This window comes from Miniopterus schreibersii, assembly GCF_964146895.1.
Source record: "Miniopterus schreibersii genome assembly, chromosome: 2".
Taxonomy (NCBI): Eukaryota; Metazoa; Chordata; class Mammalia; order Chiroptera; family Miniopteridae; genus Miniopterus; species Miniopterus schreibersii.
In genome coordinates this window covers 123,688,443-123,704,612 of record NC_138102.1, presented here as the reverse complement: position 1 = coordinate 123,704,612, position 16,170 = coordinate 123,688,443, and positions in this window count along the sequence as shown.

Sequence of the window (16,170 nt, the reverse complement as noted above, 5' to 3'; positions counted from 1 at the left end):
TAACTTATTATGTCTATGCTAGCAGAAGCATCAATGAAAAATATCTGGCCCTGGCCAGTGTGGTTCAGTTGGTTGAGTATCATCCCGTGAACTGGGAGGTCGCCCGCTCAATTCCTGGTCAGGGCACACGCCCAGGTTGGGGGTTCTATTCCCGGCAGGGTGCATGTAGGAGGCAGGAAACCGATGGGTGTTTCTCTCTCTCTCCCTCCCTCCCTCTCCCTTCCTCTCTCTTTAAAAAAAAAAAAAAAAAAAATTTAAAGGAAAATATCTATGCTTAAAGTCAATGTACTACCATCTACACCAGTGCTATCCAATAGAAATATAATGCAAGCCACTTAGGTAATTGAATTGTCTAGCAGATGTATTAAAAAGTGAACAAGGCCTGGCCCATGTGGCACAGTGGCTAAGCATTGTCCCAGGAACCAAGCTTTCACCGGTTAGATTCCTGGTCAGGGCACATGTCCGGGTTTTGGGCTCGATCCCCAGTAGGGGGTGTGCAGGAGGCAGCTGATTGATGATGTTTCTCTCTCATGCATCTTTCTATCTTTCTCCTCTTCCTTCCCCTCTCTCTAAAAAAAATCACTAAACAAAAGTGAACGGAAACAGGTGAAATTAATTTTAATAATTTATTTAGCTTTAACCCAGTATATTCAAAATATTATCATTTCAACAAAATCAATATAAAAAGTAATCAATAAGATACTCTACTTTTTCGGTACTAAAACTGTAGAGTCCAATGTGTATTTTACATTCACAGCACATTTCAGTGCAGACTAGCCACTTTTCAGGTGCTCAGTAGCAACACGTGGGTAGTTGCTACCATATTGGAGAGTGCAGATCTACAGCAGCTCAGTAGCCTGAAAATTAAAGTGGATGTCTTCCCTTCTGATCTTGATGTTTTGGCAAAGCACCTTTTGCTGTGCTAAACAGAAAGCTGGGCTTCATGACAAAGGACACACGTTGCGCACTTTCTACCCTTTACATTTTGTGTGTGGCTTTGCTAGAAATGGAAACTATAGTTTGGTCCTTTCCTGCAGTATCATAATTCATGTTAGCTTTTCATTAGCTAAAGAGGCAGAATCTGATTGAGCCTGGCTCTCATTGACCCTTGAAAATTAATAGCAATTTTCTCTACCATAGGACCTATCTGTGTAGACACAGTTGTTTTAACACCTTCCCTCCCTTTGTTAGTCATACTTGTTGATTACACTTGAGTGGATCACTCTACCTTTATAAACTGCAGTATTTGAAAAATGCTTCAGAAGCACCCATGAAGTAGGAGCAAACATTTTTCAAATACTGGGATTTGCAATTTTATTACAAGATCCTGACAACGGAGTCAGCCTCCCAAACAGTGCAAGGGACTACCATTGTAGACAGTATTTGTACAATGCCGGAGACACTTAAGCTTATTCTTAACTTTCAATGACCTATCCAACAGGACTTGTTCAAATTTAACCTAAGTCAACTTCCCATAATATCTAGAAGAGACCCAAGCAATCTTTATCTAAGCCTCTCTCCACATACTCTTTGAAGTTACATTATTTCTTAATCACCCTTCATCCATTGGTAAACACTCTGCCTTCTCCAAATCAAACACGGTCTCCATGTTCTCCAGCAAGTGGGTGATGTGAGGAGAAAAAAGGAAGCATTTATATTTATTCCACAAGTCAATACATCATGACCTTCACTTCAGCCATTAAGCAAATCAAATCAGATAACTACAAATGGTATGGAGTTTGTCCCAGGAATAGATTTGAAGAACCTAGTTATCACTTTTGCCATTTACTAAGGTCACTGGAGTGTACTCCTTGCGTGCTGTGCAAATATAAATTGCCTTTTTGCAATGGCTTCATTTTTCCATGCATGAAGCTGTGCATTTTAAAGAATCTTTGCACATAGCAGAGCCATTATAAAAGGGATGTGGAATTCTGAAGGCTGAAGGACCTACCCTTTCCTCTTTTCTGAAGAATACAAACTCACCGTTGAAAATGGATTTATATTTTGATATATGTAATGTACAGGGTGTGGCAAAAGTAGGTTTACAGCTGTTTGCATGGAAAAGAATACAATAATTGATAAATAATAATACAAGAATAAACTCTGTGTTTTACTTACTCACAACTGTAAAGCTACTTTGCCCCACCCTGTATGTAAAACCAGAATAAGAATCTGCCGTGGATGCCGATTACTTACACACCAAACCCGAGCCCCTCCACAGTCGGACCTCACACAACCCGCCATGCTGTCTCACTAGTACTTGTTTTTTTTATCACCTTCCCTCCAATCAGGATGGTTTCTCTCCTATCCCTAACTCAACCCTCTGACCCCCTTTACCTCCACCACGTACTTATGCCTGTCTGCATGCCTGTACCCACAGTATTCCACATACCTGGAAGACCCTCAACCCACAAATGAAGCCATGAATACATCTCAGTGAAAGTGCTGCACTTTCTGCCCTATCACTTCCAGGTTTGGGTTTGCAAGGCTAAAGTTCCCAAGGCTCTTTTATCTCCCATCCTAGTAACCGCTTCTTGACTTGATATTGTAATCTAATTAGCTAGGATTCCCACAGGAATACTTGACTGAATTGGAAGGAACACTTTTTCATTCCAACTATATTTTATAAAAGGATCTGTCTGTCCAAGGAAAAAACTAATTGCATATACACATATTTTTTATGTGAAATGCCTGAGGGGGGATTATTGTGATCAAATATACATAACATAAAATGTACCATTTTAACCATTTCTGAGTGCACAGTTCAGTGGTATTAAGTATAATCATTGTTGTGAAACAACCACCATCCATCTCGTTTTCTCAGATTGTACTTATTAAATAATAATTCCCCATTCCTCCCATTCTATTTTCTGTCACATAAATTTAACTACTCTAGGTACCTTATGTAAGTGGAATCATATATTTGTCCATCTCTGTCTGGCTTATTTCACTTGGCATAATATCCTCAAGTTTTCATTCATGTTGTAGCATGTAGCAGAGTTTCTTTCCTTTTTAAGGCTGAGTAATATTCCATTGTCAGAATACAGCACATTTTGTTTATTTTTTCATCCATCATTGGGCATTTGGGTTATTTCCATCCTTTGACTCTTGTGAATAATGTTGCTATGAATATGGGTATACAAGTATCTATGCAAGTCTCTACTTTCAATTCTTTTGTATACATACCAAGAAGTGAAATTACTGGATCATATAATAATTTTATGTTTTATTTTTTTAAGAAACTGCCATACCATTTTCCAGAGTGGCTGCACTATTTCACATTCCCACCAGTATATGTGTATATTTTTAATTTATAGCAAAATATAGAGAAATAGAAATGTAGGACTTCATTCATTGACGCTTTACTGATTTCAATCACTCTTTAATTTCATTCTTTTTTAGCAAAAAAATTCTTTTTTTTGCTAAAAAACAAAACTTCGCCACCAATCGTGAATCTTTCGCAGAACTTTAGCTCTTTCACAGAACACACACAACTTTGGTGTTGAAGGGGCTCAGGGTATATTAGCATCAAATACTCTTGCAAGCAGTTTTCTTTGGCTTTTACTTTTTTTTTTAATTTTCACTGGAAGATATGTCTTCATTGATTTTTTTAGAGAGAGAAGAAGGGAAAGGAAGAGTGAGAGAGAGACATTAATGTGAGAGAAACAGATTTGTTGTCTCCTGTACCCATCCCAACCAGGGATCAAACCCACAACCTAGGTATGTGCCCTCACCAGGAATCAAGCCTGCAACCTTCTGGTGTACTGGACGACACTCCAGCCAACTGAACCACCTGGCCAGGGCTTTTGCTTTTTTTTTTAATAGCAGAAAGCAACTTTATCTGAGACAAACTTCAAAGTAAATGGCTCACTTTCCCTTTGAAGTTTCCTCTTAACAACCTCTGCTTCCCACTTCCCTCACAGCAAAGTAGAATTCCTATAATTCATTTTTTTTAAAAATCAATAATAATAGCAGCTTGCTATTAAAAGTTCACAAATAGGCCTTTTGAAAATTTGGAGAGTATTCTATTTCCCTACCCCGCTATCTCCCATTCTGATCAGTCTTGCCTCTGCTAACAATGAATTGAATTTAGTTTTAAATCCTAGCCACACTGACTGCTTTTCAGTCAGCTGTGGTACAAGACTGCATGTTACTGAAATCCCACTGGGTGACAGAAGTTAATTTCTTAAATTAACTAAGGTCGCCCAGCCAGCGTGGCTCAGTGGTTGAGCATCGGCCTAGGATCCAGGAGATCAAGGTTCAATTCCCGGTCAGGGCACATGCCTGAGTTGGGGGCTCAATCCTTGGTGGGGGGGGGGGCATGCAGGAAGCAGCCGATCAATCACTCTCTCATCATTGAAGTTTCTATCTCTCTCCCTCTCCCTCTCTCTGAAATCAATAAAGACATTTTAAAAAACCAGCAACAAATACTAAGGGAGCTTTTAAATACCTATCCTAATCACTTCTCATTTTATTTATTTCTCCTTTGGTTCATTTTTTTTTTTTTAATATATCTTTATTGATTTCAGAGAGGAAAGGAGAGGGAGAGAGAGAGAGAGAAACATCAATGATGAGAGAGTCATTGATCGGCTGCCTCCCGCACACCCCTGACTGGAGATCGAGCCCGCAACCCGGGCATGTGCCCTAACTGGGAATCAAACCCCAATCGCCTGGATCCTGGGTCGATGCTCAACCGCTGAGCCACACCCGGCCGGGCTAGTTCATATTTTAAAATTAGTTTATTATTATTATTATTTCAAGGCTTTCCATGACAGGTAGCAATTCTATTCTGTATTATTATTTGTGTGTTTTTATTTTGTCTTTCCAGTTACGGTGTAAACTTCAATGCAAGTTCTAGATCTGTTTCTTTCTATTCCCTATCTACACCTTTACACAGCGCTCCTTACTCCTTTGAGCCAGAGAAAATGCTTGTGTGACTGTTTAATTGCCTGAGGTTTACAGTGGCTCATGTTATGGGTTCTCAAAACATTAAGCAACAGTCTCTTTCTCCATAGGTTCCAGTGACTCATACTTGAATTTCACACTTTCTTCAAATATCCTGACTGGCTAATTCCAGTATCTAACTGGTGAACTGGTGATCACTCAGAGAGACAAAGCAAGGACGCAGATGAAGTGTGCTTCTTGCTCCCTTACACCTTGGGTGTGCTGCATTCCTGAAATTATTCAAATAGATGTTAACTGTGTCGAAATCACCAGACAACAAGCGACCATTAAATGAACAGCCAGTAATTCTGTAGGGAGGGGCCCGTTTTCAACAAGTCCACTTTGTGGGCAGGAAAAGAGGGAGCAAATGCCGAAGCACATACAACTTAAGTGAATGGAAACTGTGTATGCTTATGTGGCATAATCTATTTGCCCTCAGTGTGGAAATGTTCTCTTTGCTCATGGATGATGATGATGGCAACAAGTGACAACAGTGACCATGGCAATTACTGAGCCCTGAATTTGTACCAAGCAATTTGTTAAATCGCTTCTGTAAAATGCTTCTGCAAATCAGGTATTAGAATGCCTATTTTACAGGTGAGGTTATTTATATTCAATACCATGTCCGCTTACTTAGGAGCTGTCCTGGTCTTTAATCCTAAATCCACTGGACTCCAAAGTCTGTGCCACATATTTCATCAGTCAGACTATGTCAGAGGGGCACGGAGAATGTGCTCTAACTTATACTTTTTCTTGGATGAAACATCAGCACTGGTCTTGTAACCTTGAAAATTCTATTTAGTGGCCTATATCTCAAGGGTTTGTCTGAAGTACCATGAGAACATCATCTAACCCTAACATGACTACATAATTTACCATCCAAACCAAGTCCCTATTGTTTGGGACTAATTAAACCAACTTGGCTCACCAGGAAAACAAGCATTTAACTAGAACTGTCCAAGACAAACTAAGATCTTTCTACATATTAGGTTGTCTTAACTAATTCAGCTATTTCTGATAGCAACACCATAAATTAAGTGACCAACTATTTGAAGTATTAAATAGCTCAAGTATTTTTAAAGCTAGGTCAATTGAACTATAATTTGCATACAGTAAAAATTGACTTAATTAGGTATATGGTTCAATGAATTTGAACAATCGTAATGAGTTGTGTAACCATCATCAAAATCAAGAAATAGAATATTTCACTGCAAAATTTATAGTTAATCCTCTCCCTAAACCCAGCCTGTCCCTATAGTGTTGCTTTTCCATGTGTTATATTAAAGGACTCCTATAATGTAGCCTTTGAGTCTGGTTTCTGTCAGTTAGCGTAATACACTTGCAGGGATTGGTAGTCCATTCTTTCTTCTTGAGTAATTTCCATAAAATGGATGTACTATAATTTGTTCATTTATTCATCAGTGCATAGACATTTGGATTGTCTCCAATTTTGGCTGATTATGAATAAAACTATGTAGCAAACATTTATACATAGGTTTCCGTGTAGACATGTCATCATATGTCATCATAGATATTGTATAATACCTAGGAGCGAGAATACTGGATTATATAGTAAGTGTAGGTTAATTTATAAGAAACTGCCAACCAGTTTTTCAAGTGATTGTTCATTTTTGCATTCCCACCAGCAGTGTATGAGACTCCCATTAACTCTACATTCTTGTCAGCATTCAGTATTTCAGGGTTTGGTTTTTTTAAAGCCATTCTAAAAGTATCTCGTCGTGGTTTTATTGTCACTTCTCTAATGACTATGATGTGATATCTTTTCATGTGCTTATTTGTCTTCTGTCTCTCTTCATTGGTGAAACATCAGTTTAATTCTTTAACCCATTTTTATCGGACAATTTTATTATTTATTCTCTTACTATTAAGCAGTGAAAGTTTTTCATATATTTTGGATAGCTTAAGTATGTTTCGAGGTTAAAAATGTATGATGTGATCTACTTCACAACAATGTAAATATACTTAACACTACTGAACTGTATACTTATAAAAATGGTTAAGATGGTAAAATTTACAGAATGTGTTTTTTAAAAACAATTTCAAAAATATATGGTGGCTGAAGTCTCTCTTGAAGTCAGATCACAATGTATGATTTTCCGGGAAATCATTCAAGAAGTCAGTTGCTAATATTCCTTCCTATACTAGGGATAAATGTCTCCGACTCTAGTAAGGCCAGAGATCCTGTCCAGGCCCAGCCAAGATGAGCTGTTCTTGGAGATCTGAGGTGCTTGGTGCAAGGCATGGTGGGATATTCAAGATTGCTGGTGCAAGCAATGTGTGATATACAAGATTCTTGGTGTGAGGCACTGTGAGATACCAAATCCTTTATTTTCATTTTTAAACAATATGAAGTTTCCTCAAAAAGTGAAGAATAGGGTTACCATACGATCCAGCAACCCCTCTTCTCGGTCCCCACCAGAAAAATCTGAAAACATTTATTCCTAAAGATATATGAACACCTATGTTCATTGAAGTGTTACAGTGCCTAAGAGATGGCAACAACTAAAATGTCCTCAATAAATGATTGGATAAAGAAGATGTGGACATGTATGCAATAAAATACTATTCAGCCACAAGAAAAGATTTCCCACAACATGGATAGAGCTTGAAAATATTAAACTAAGGGATATAAGTCAGACAGAAAAATTCAAGAACCATATGATTTCACTCATATGTGGGATATAAAACCAAAAGGAACAAGTGAAAAAACAAGATAAAAAAAGAAACAAAAATTCTTAGACACAGACAACAGTCTGGTTGCTACCAGAGGGAAAAGAGGAGGGGAGGTAGCAACGGGGAAAGGGGATCAAAGAGATGGTGATGGAAGATTTGACTTCCGGTGGTAAACACACAATGCAATATACAAATAATGTATCATAGAATTGTGCACTTGAAGTCTAAGTCTATATAATTTTATTAACCAATGTCACCCCAATAAATTTAATTTACTTTTTTTTAAGTAGAACTTTATTTCTAGCTGGGATAATAGGACATAGAAACAAAACAATACCAAGTTGCACACAATTAGTGCTAAATGAGTATTGCAGACAATAGGAGTTCCAGAAGTCCAGAGTAGCACTAGGGACCCCAATGGACTTCATAAAAACTCTAAAAGTGGGCATATTTGGGAGGCAGTGAATAGAAAAAAGTTTGCTGGGTGGGACTCGGGGAGCTCAGATACTGTGCCTGAGAAAAGTATTATTTACCACATAGGGTTGCTATAGTGATTTAACGTATATAAAGTTCCCTGTGGTTGGCACTTAATAAATGCTCTCAGAATGCTGGCTATCATTTCATAATTTCTTACAACCCTGTAGATATTATTTCATCTTTTTAAACTTTTTATTTTGAACTAATTTTAGGCTTACTTAAATGTCATAAAAAATGTCCAGAGAATTTCCTATTTCCCTCTCACCCTGCTTCCCTAATGTTAACATCTTACATAACCATAGTATAATTATTAAAGACAGGAAATTAACATTGGTGCAATATTAATAACTAAAAAACCATACCATATGCAAATTTCACCAAATTCTCTACTAATGTCTTTTTTTCTGGCCCAGGGTCAACCCAGGATTCCAGCTTGCATTTCATTGTCATATCCCTTTAGTCTCCTCCTGTGCCTGCTCCTCAGACTTCCCTATCATTCATGACCTAGACACTTCTGAAGAGTACTTGTCAGTTATTTTGTAGAATGTCTCTCGATTTGGGTGTGTCTGGTGTTTTCTCATGATTAGAATGAACTTATACGTTTGGAGCAAGCATACTAGAAAAATGCTGTCATGTCCCTCTCAGTGCATTGTATTAGTTATTATCTCAATTTTCGAGGTGAAGATCTGAGGCTCAGAGGAGGGTACACAGTTGGTGAGTTGCAAAACCCATGTGTGAAAACAGGAGTTTGCCTTGGACACTGTCACTCGCTGCCTCTGTTCAGGACTAGTGTGAGAAACATTTGAAAAGGAATTTTGTGGAAGCCAGTGTGGGAGCTTTCGAATGCCAAGCAGATGAATTAGGCTCTATTCTGCAGAGGTCAGGTAACTGTCAAAAGATCTTGAGTAGGGAGGTAAGATGTCAAAAGCAGTGTTTGAGGAGATTAACCTGACCACAGTATAAAAAATGGATTAGCTAAAGGAGGAGCTAGTGGCAGGTGAATCAATAAGGCCATATCTAATGAGACAGCCCAAACACAGGTGAAAAACACCCACCAGGTTTTCTCCATGTGTGGCAGGAGCAGCCACATCAGCACAATACCTGGGCCACACAAGAGACTTCTGTTGAAGCAGAATCTCTGACTATGAGCCCAAGTATTTACATTTTAAATATGTTCTCCAGGTAATTCTTATACATCTTAAGTGATTTAAATAATTGCAGATATAAGGAAACACAATATCAGCTAAATCAGCGACTAGCAAACTTTTTCTGTGAAGGGCCAGACAATAAATATTTTAGGATTTGCAGGCCATACAACCTTGGTCATCTCGACCACCTACATGAGTTGCAGGGCCCAGTGAAAACTGAAAACGTGGGGTCTCTTGTTCAAAATTATTAATAACTTCAAGATGGCTGCAGCGGAGCACTAAACCAAGCCTGGGACCCTGTGTCAATGCACAAACTGCAGGCCTGTGAAGCTAGACCTGCCCTGTCTGCCACCACTGTTTGACTCTGCACCGTTACCCGGCCATGGTAACACAGAAAAAGCCATAGCAGCAAGTGAATGAATGGGCAGGTGGCAGCAGGATTTGATCCAGGGCTGTAGCCTGCCAACCTCTGAGCTGGATTATCTTCTAGCATATCAGCATGCTCACTAGTGTTCAGAAAGCTAATGAAAAGCTAATAAAAAATAGAAAAAAACTGAAATTGCATATTTACTGAATAAGCACAATGTCATACAAGGGTTAAAGTAGCTAGGTAAATCTTCAAGTGAATTTTATTTGTATTGATACTCTTACTTAATGCAGGAAATGGAGAAAGAAATGGGGTGCTTAGACACCAAAAAAACACCCAGCAGTTCAGGACTTTCAGGATAGGAAGGGGACCAAAGTTTTGCCCCCCTTAAAATTGCCTTTTGGGATGTTGATTTTGAGCTGGTATTAAAAAACAAATGACTCAGAAGCAACTTTTTACCCTCCCCCTTTCCTGCCTAAAGTATGACAAATAGAAAGGCTCCAAACAGGGCCCTGTCGACCGAATCACCCCACTGTAACCTACTGTTTCTGGGTTCCCTAGCAAGAATTTGCTTGCCACATGAGTTCTACTGTCCCTCAACTATCTATAAATTGCTTATTTCCTTTATAATCTCAGACCCCTGCCCCTCCTTTCTCTTTTGTCCATAATGGCATATAAACCTCAATTACGCAAGGCGATTAGGGCCTCATTTCTATATGGCACTCCCAAATGTGTATTCATATAATAAACTTAGGATTTTCTCCTGTTAATCTATCTCTGTTAATATGATTATTAGCCCAGCTAAGAGAATTTAGAAGATGAGAGAAAAAATATTTGTCTAGCCCCCACAGACATAAGCCTTGTTTCTAGTTTATCTATCACGTATATGCCACAACTCAGTTAAAATCTACTTCAATAAAATCTATGATTTGTTAAATTCTACAAGATTATCCAAAAAAGCAAAGACAGTTTTTGTGTTTGAGTCCAAAATCAGATTATAGCAATACAGGCTTTTCTGTCCAAATAACCTAAGAACAATTTAGAATCCATTTAAAATTGGGAAAGAAATAGCAGCTTCCAACTGGAATATCCAATCAGCGTTTTCCTTGATGCAACAGTCCGATTATAGCATTATATGCATCCTACTGTGTCTGATTTCATATTAATATCTCCTACCATGAAGCATGTCAAGCCTCAGCCTCTCTCTCCACTAATAAAATTAGAACCATTTTAAAAACCAGGATGATATATCTAAACTCAATCATGTATACGAAAAATGACTAGCTCAGGTACATAGTAGGTGCTCAAAAAATGTTTGCTGTATACTCTCTTTAATGACAAAACCACAAACCAAGAACTAAAAGGAAAACATCATCAATTTATCAGAGGAGGAAAAAAATGCTGGCATTTTTTCCAGCCTTAATTGTTCTGGTGCCCGTGGCCATGACTGTTTTAGTAAAACATATGCTGCACAGCTGCAAATGCAAACCTGATTACCTCTAAATTAATAACATGTAGGAGGCAACACTTGCAGCTGTGAGAGAGAAAGAGCCAAAGAGAACCCCCGTGCAATACAATCTCCCTAACAGTTGTAACTGTTTATTAGAAATATCTTTGAATAATCTAATAAAAATCCCAGAAGAGAAAGGAAGGACAACAAATACAATAACACTCACCATTGCTATTTCTTTGCTCTTGACCAGCCACTTGGGATAACTTTCATCTAAGGCCTGTTGGTTTCCTCTCTTGAGCCTCTGGGCTCTGAGGGCATGGAGTCTTTCAGCTGCTAAAGAAATCACAAAGGAGAGACTGCAAGTACCTTGTGGCATTTAAGGAGATAGCATCTCCAGTCTATACACCTCATGTCAAACATGGGAAGTTGGAGAAGAAAAATCACAGCTGGGAATTCCTGCTTAAGGTTCATTTTTCAAGAGCAAAACTAATGTACCATGTAATGGGAGGACTGAGGGAGTGGGGTGGGAAAGCTTCAGGCAAAGTGTATGTACACTCCTCAGGAGACAGCATTTCTTTCAACATGCACCAAGGGGGAGGAAAAGAAAGGAGTTTGTAGGTAATTTAGGGTCTGAAAAATCTTGGATTTGGCCTCAATAAAGGCTAATACCTAAGTTATAAAGATCACTTAGCACTTTCATCAATAAGAGTGTTGTTAAGCTCAGGTTCAAGTAATCCTGATGTTCCCCATCCTGTGTAAGATCTTCAAGGGATCTGAAAAACATATAGCATCCCCATGCTTGACCTAGAAGCTTTAGTTCCATTTTTGTTAGGGAAGCAAGACACGTTATTATGAAATCAGTGATTAAATACTAACTGATTTGGTAAAGACTGTAATACTATGGGATTGAAAAAAATGAAGAGTAGTGGACAAGTTATAACTATAAATTAATGACTTCTTCACCTCTCTGAATTCAGATTCCTCAGAGAATATAAATTAATACAATAATGCTGATCTCATAGGGTTGTTATAAATGAGATTATAAAATGGCCTGGCACACAGTAGGCCACAGGTATTAGTTAAATCTGAATCTAAATACAATTGTGGATAGCCTAGTAGGGAGTAACATGAGTCTGCAAACAAGGTACTTTTATATGGCAGCAAAGAGACTGGGCTGAAAAAAGCAAAGGATTTTTGTTAGGCTATACCATGAGGTTCAAGGAGCCAGGTAGAGTGGCCTGTAGTTTATCATGAAGGCAGTAGAACTCATTGTTAGTGTTTGAGCTGGTGTAGCAGAGGCTGCCAGCTCTTCTCCCAACTTGATGGTTTCTTCATCTCCTTGGACACAGCTAGACCACATTCCTAGACTCCCTTGCAGCTAGCTGTGGCCATGTGATGGAGAACAAGCCAACAAAACATGGGTAGAAATAATGTGTTCCACTCCAAGTCTTAGCTCATAAAAACCTTGTAGACACATTCTTTCTTGCACTTTTCCCCTTCTAGCTGACTTGGACAGCACCTCCATAGGAACCTTGAAAGTTATGTGTCAGAGGTGCCAGAACCCCTGTCTACTGAAGTCCCTCACTGACTTTGTAAAGCAAAGACCTACCTTCAATCTGGAAACATCCTAGATGGTTACAAAAAAATTTTTTTCATTGTGCTGATACTTTTAGGTCTTTTTGTCACCATAGTTTAAAATAACAATCCTAGCTAAACCAACTAGGGAGCCACATAAGGAAAGCAGTGCTTTAACAAAATGACATACCTGAGGTTAAAGAAGAAATAATAAAATAAGAACTATCATTTATTGAGTACCTAGTAAATGCTTTATATGATGATGATGATGATAACAGTAATAACAAACACATAATGTTTACTATGTGCCAGTAACGTTCTAAGCACTTTATGTATATTATGTCTATTAGTATGTATATACTAATTTTAATTCTCTGATCTCTATTAGGTGAGTACTACTATTACCCACATTATCCACATTTCACAGATGGATAAATTGAGTCATAAAGTATTCAAATAACTTGCCCAAGATCACAAAGCTGTATATAAGATCTCATTCAACAACTAACTCTATGAGGTAGATATTATCATCCCCATTTTGCAGATGAGAAGACAGACTGAAAAGACCAAAGCATATCTGAGGACACAGTGGCAGGAAATTGGAGGTGCTGTGCTTGGCACCCAGGAACTTTCAGAGCCTGTATCCTTTCACCCTGCCACATATCTCCCAGACTTCTCTGGAAGTCAAGAAATCAACTTGGAGTCTTCCTGAGAACTGAAGAGGCTAGAAAGAAGGCTTTATTTATACTTCATTGTCAGAGCTAATTATTCAGTGGGTTAATCTACCTCTCCATCTTTCATTAGACTTAATACTGCTTTTCAGTAAAACAAATAACAAGCTTGGATTTTGCCAATCCTTGGGAATCCCATGCATGTTACATTTCCTGAAGGTACCAAAGGCTTCTTGTATCTTTCTCCTATGAGAATGGCTATAATGGGTTTGGGGGCCTCCTCAGGCAACAATAGAGTAATGGTTTGATTAACAAATCCTTATGAAGCTACTTTATAGTAAGTTGCATGTTTTTTTAATTTGAAAGAAAATTGGTGCTAACAACACAAGAGAATATTGCAGCCAGGCAGAATAAAAATGTTCCCCAACATCCACCCTTCCCAGGATGAAGAGACACAATACAAGGCACAAGTGAAAGGTTTGTCTTCTGGCACCTCCTCTGCAGCAACCATCACTCTCCACCTAGATCCCCACCCCTTGTCCTATATTTAAGTCAGGATGGATCGAAGTCACTCATTTTCAGTCACACAGATTGATTACACAGTAATCTGAATGCATTTCAATCTATTACTTCAACAACATTCATATTTTATAAGGTGTTTATCTATGTCTAATTTGAGGGCAAAATCCATGGCTCGCAATGAACTGAATTTCATGTAGTCTCCCAAGGGTAGAGAGCTAATTATCTGGAAAGCTTCTTCCAGACCCTTCAAGAAACATTTACTTGCCAGTGAGTTCATTTGGAGCAGAGACTGTGTCTTACTCAAGTGTTTATCACAGGCCTAATCAAAGTTCCTGGCAAGTACAAAATATTCAATAAATGTTTGTTGAATAAATAAAATATTGAAAAATATTTATTTAATATGTATTAATCAATAAATGAAAGAGATAGGTGATGAGCTAGAAGCACACAACAGTGGTTTCCTGTCCCTCGAGTACTCTTAAACATACACACGCACAGAGACAAATACGCAAATACACTCAAATACCACATGCACACACACACGAGTACACACACACACACATCACTACTCACACAGTTTCCTAAGGATTGGCTGAGGAATAGCTACGAGGGACACTACTTGTGATAAGTGGTGACAAGAGCCACTAGTCCTCACTGAATTCCTTCAGAGGCAGCCAGAACTGGAACCCTCCCCTTCCACCACCACCACCCCCAAGTAGGATCTGGGCAGGGCTCCTTCCTGCATTTCCCTGAGCCTCAAGTCAGCTCCAGCCCTCCTGCCCTTCAAGACTCTCAGGCATAGATTTTTCTTTTTTTTTTTTTACTGCACTTATATTCCCTTCAATTAGCACTGGAAGTCTTGCTAATCCTTACTTTTGTCATCCTAAATTAAATACCATACTGCCACCTTCTCTCCTAACCTCACCTCTGGTAACAGAGTCTCTAACGAGATGTTGTACAAAAACTCCGTGGTAGCCTTCACGATGAAACTAATGATGCCCCACATAAGTAAATACAACAAGAGCAATAGGTGGCACGTTTAAGCCTGTACTAGGTGCCAAGGCTACATATGCACCTCCTTGTTAAATCCTCTCAACAATTCTTTGAGGGAGGTATCATTGTTATTATTATTATCCCTGTTTCAGATGAGAGACTGAGTCTTAGAGTCATTAAAATGCCCATAGTCACACAGGGAATTTGACAACAAAGCCAATGTTCTTACTTCCAATATACCAGCTCCTCTGAACAGGCTAATCATCTGGGGTCACAGAGCAAATATTGGAAAGACCGTAGTTTGAATCCTGATTGTGTGTCACTGTGTGTTTCAGGCAAGTTCCTTGACCTCTCTGTTTCCTCATCTGTAAAGTACAGATAACAATAATTTACAGATTTATTGTGAGAATTAAAAGAGGTAACACGCATGAAGCACCTTACCATAGTGTCTGGCACCAGGAATGGATCAATAAAACCTTTATTTTTCCCACCCCACTGCTTCTAGTCCTTAGTCTGTGATGATGTCAGAGAAAAATGTGTTAAATCCTCTGTCTGAATCCCAAGACAAGTAGATCACTTCAAGCTGCTAGCCAGATAATTTAAAAACCAAACCAAAATTCCTGCTCCCCAGGGAAACATAGGGCAGATAATCTCTATCAGACAATCTCTGGAAAAGCTGAGGGAACTGTGGTGTGCGTCCTGCACAAACACAGCCCTCCATGCTGGTTGGTTAGGCCCCATGCAGAGATTTTATTCAGCTGGGCACTCCTACACTGCTCAAACAGAATAGAGACATTCTGTGTAAGAATCATCAAAGTTACTGATTCCTCCAACAAAATAGATTGACACATGTATTAAAAGCTAATAATTTTACTTTATATGTAAATAGCTTAAATGCTCCAATCAAAAGACCCTGGGTAGCTGAATAGATAAGAAAACAAGATCCGTATGTGCTGTCTACAAGAGACACTTCAGAATGAAAGACACACACAGACTAAAAGTAAAGGGATGGAAAAAGATATTTTATATAAATGGAAATGAAAAAAGAAAAGCTGGAGTAGCAATACTTATATTAGACAAAATAGACTTTAAGAAGTATGGAGTTTCTGGGAGAAACAAGATGGCGCATAGGTCACAGCTGCACCCGCCGCCTCCCGCAACCACATCAAAATGACAACTAAACTACAGAACCACCGTCACTCAGAGCCTCCTGAGATCTGGCTGCACAGAAGCCCCACAACCAGGGACCTGAAGGAGCAACGAGACCGGGAGGAGGGGCGGAGACGCGGGCGGGTCGGGGCTGAATCGGAGAGACACGGCCCAGGG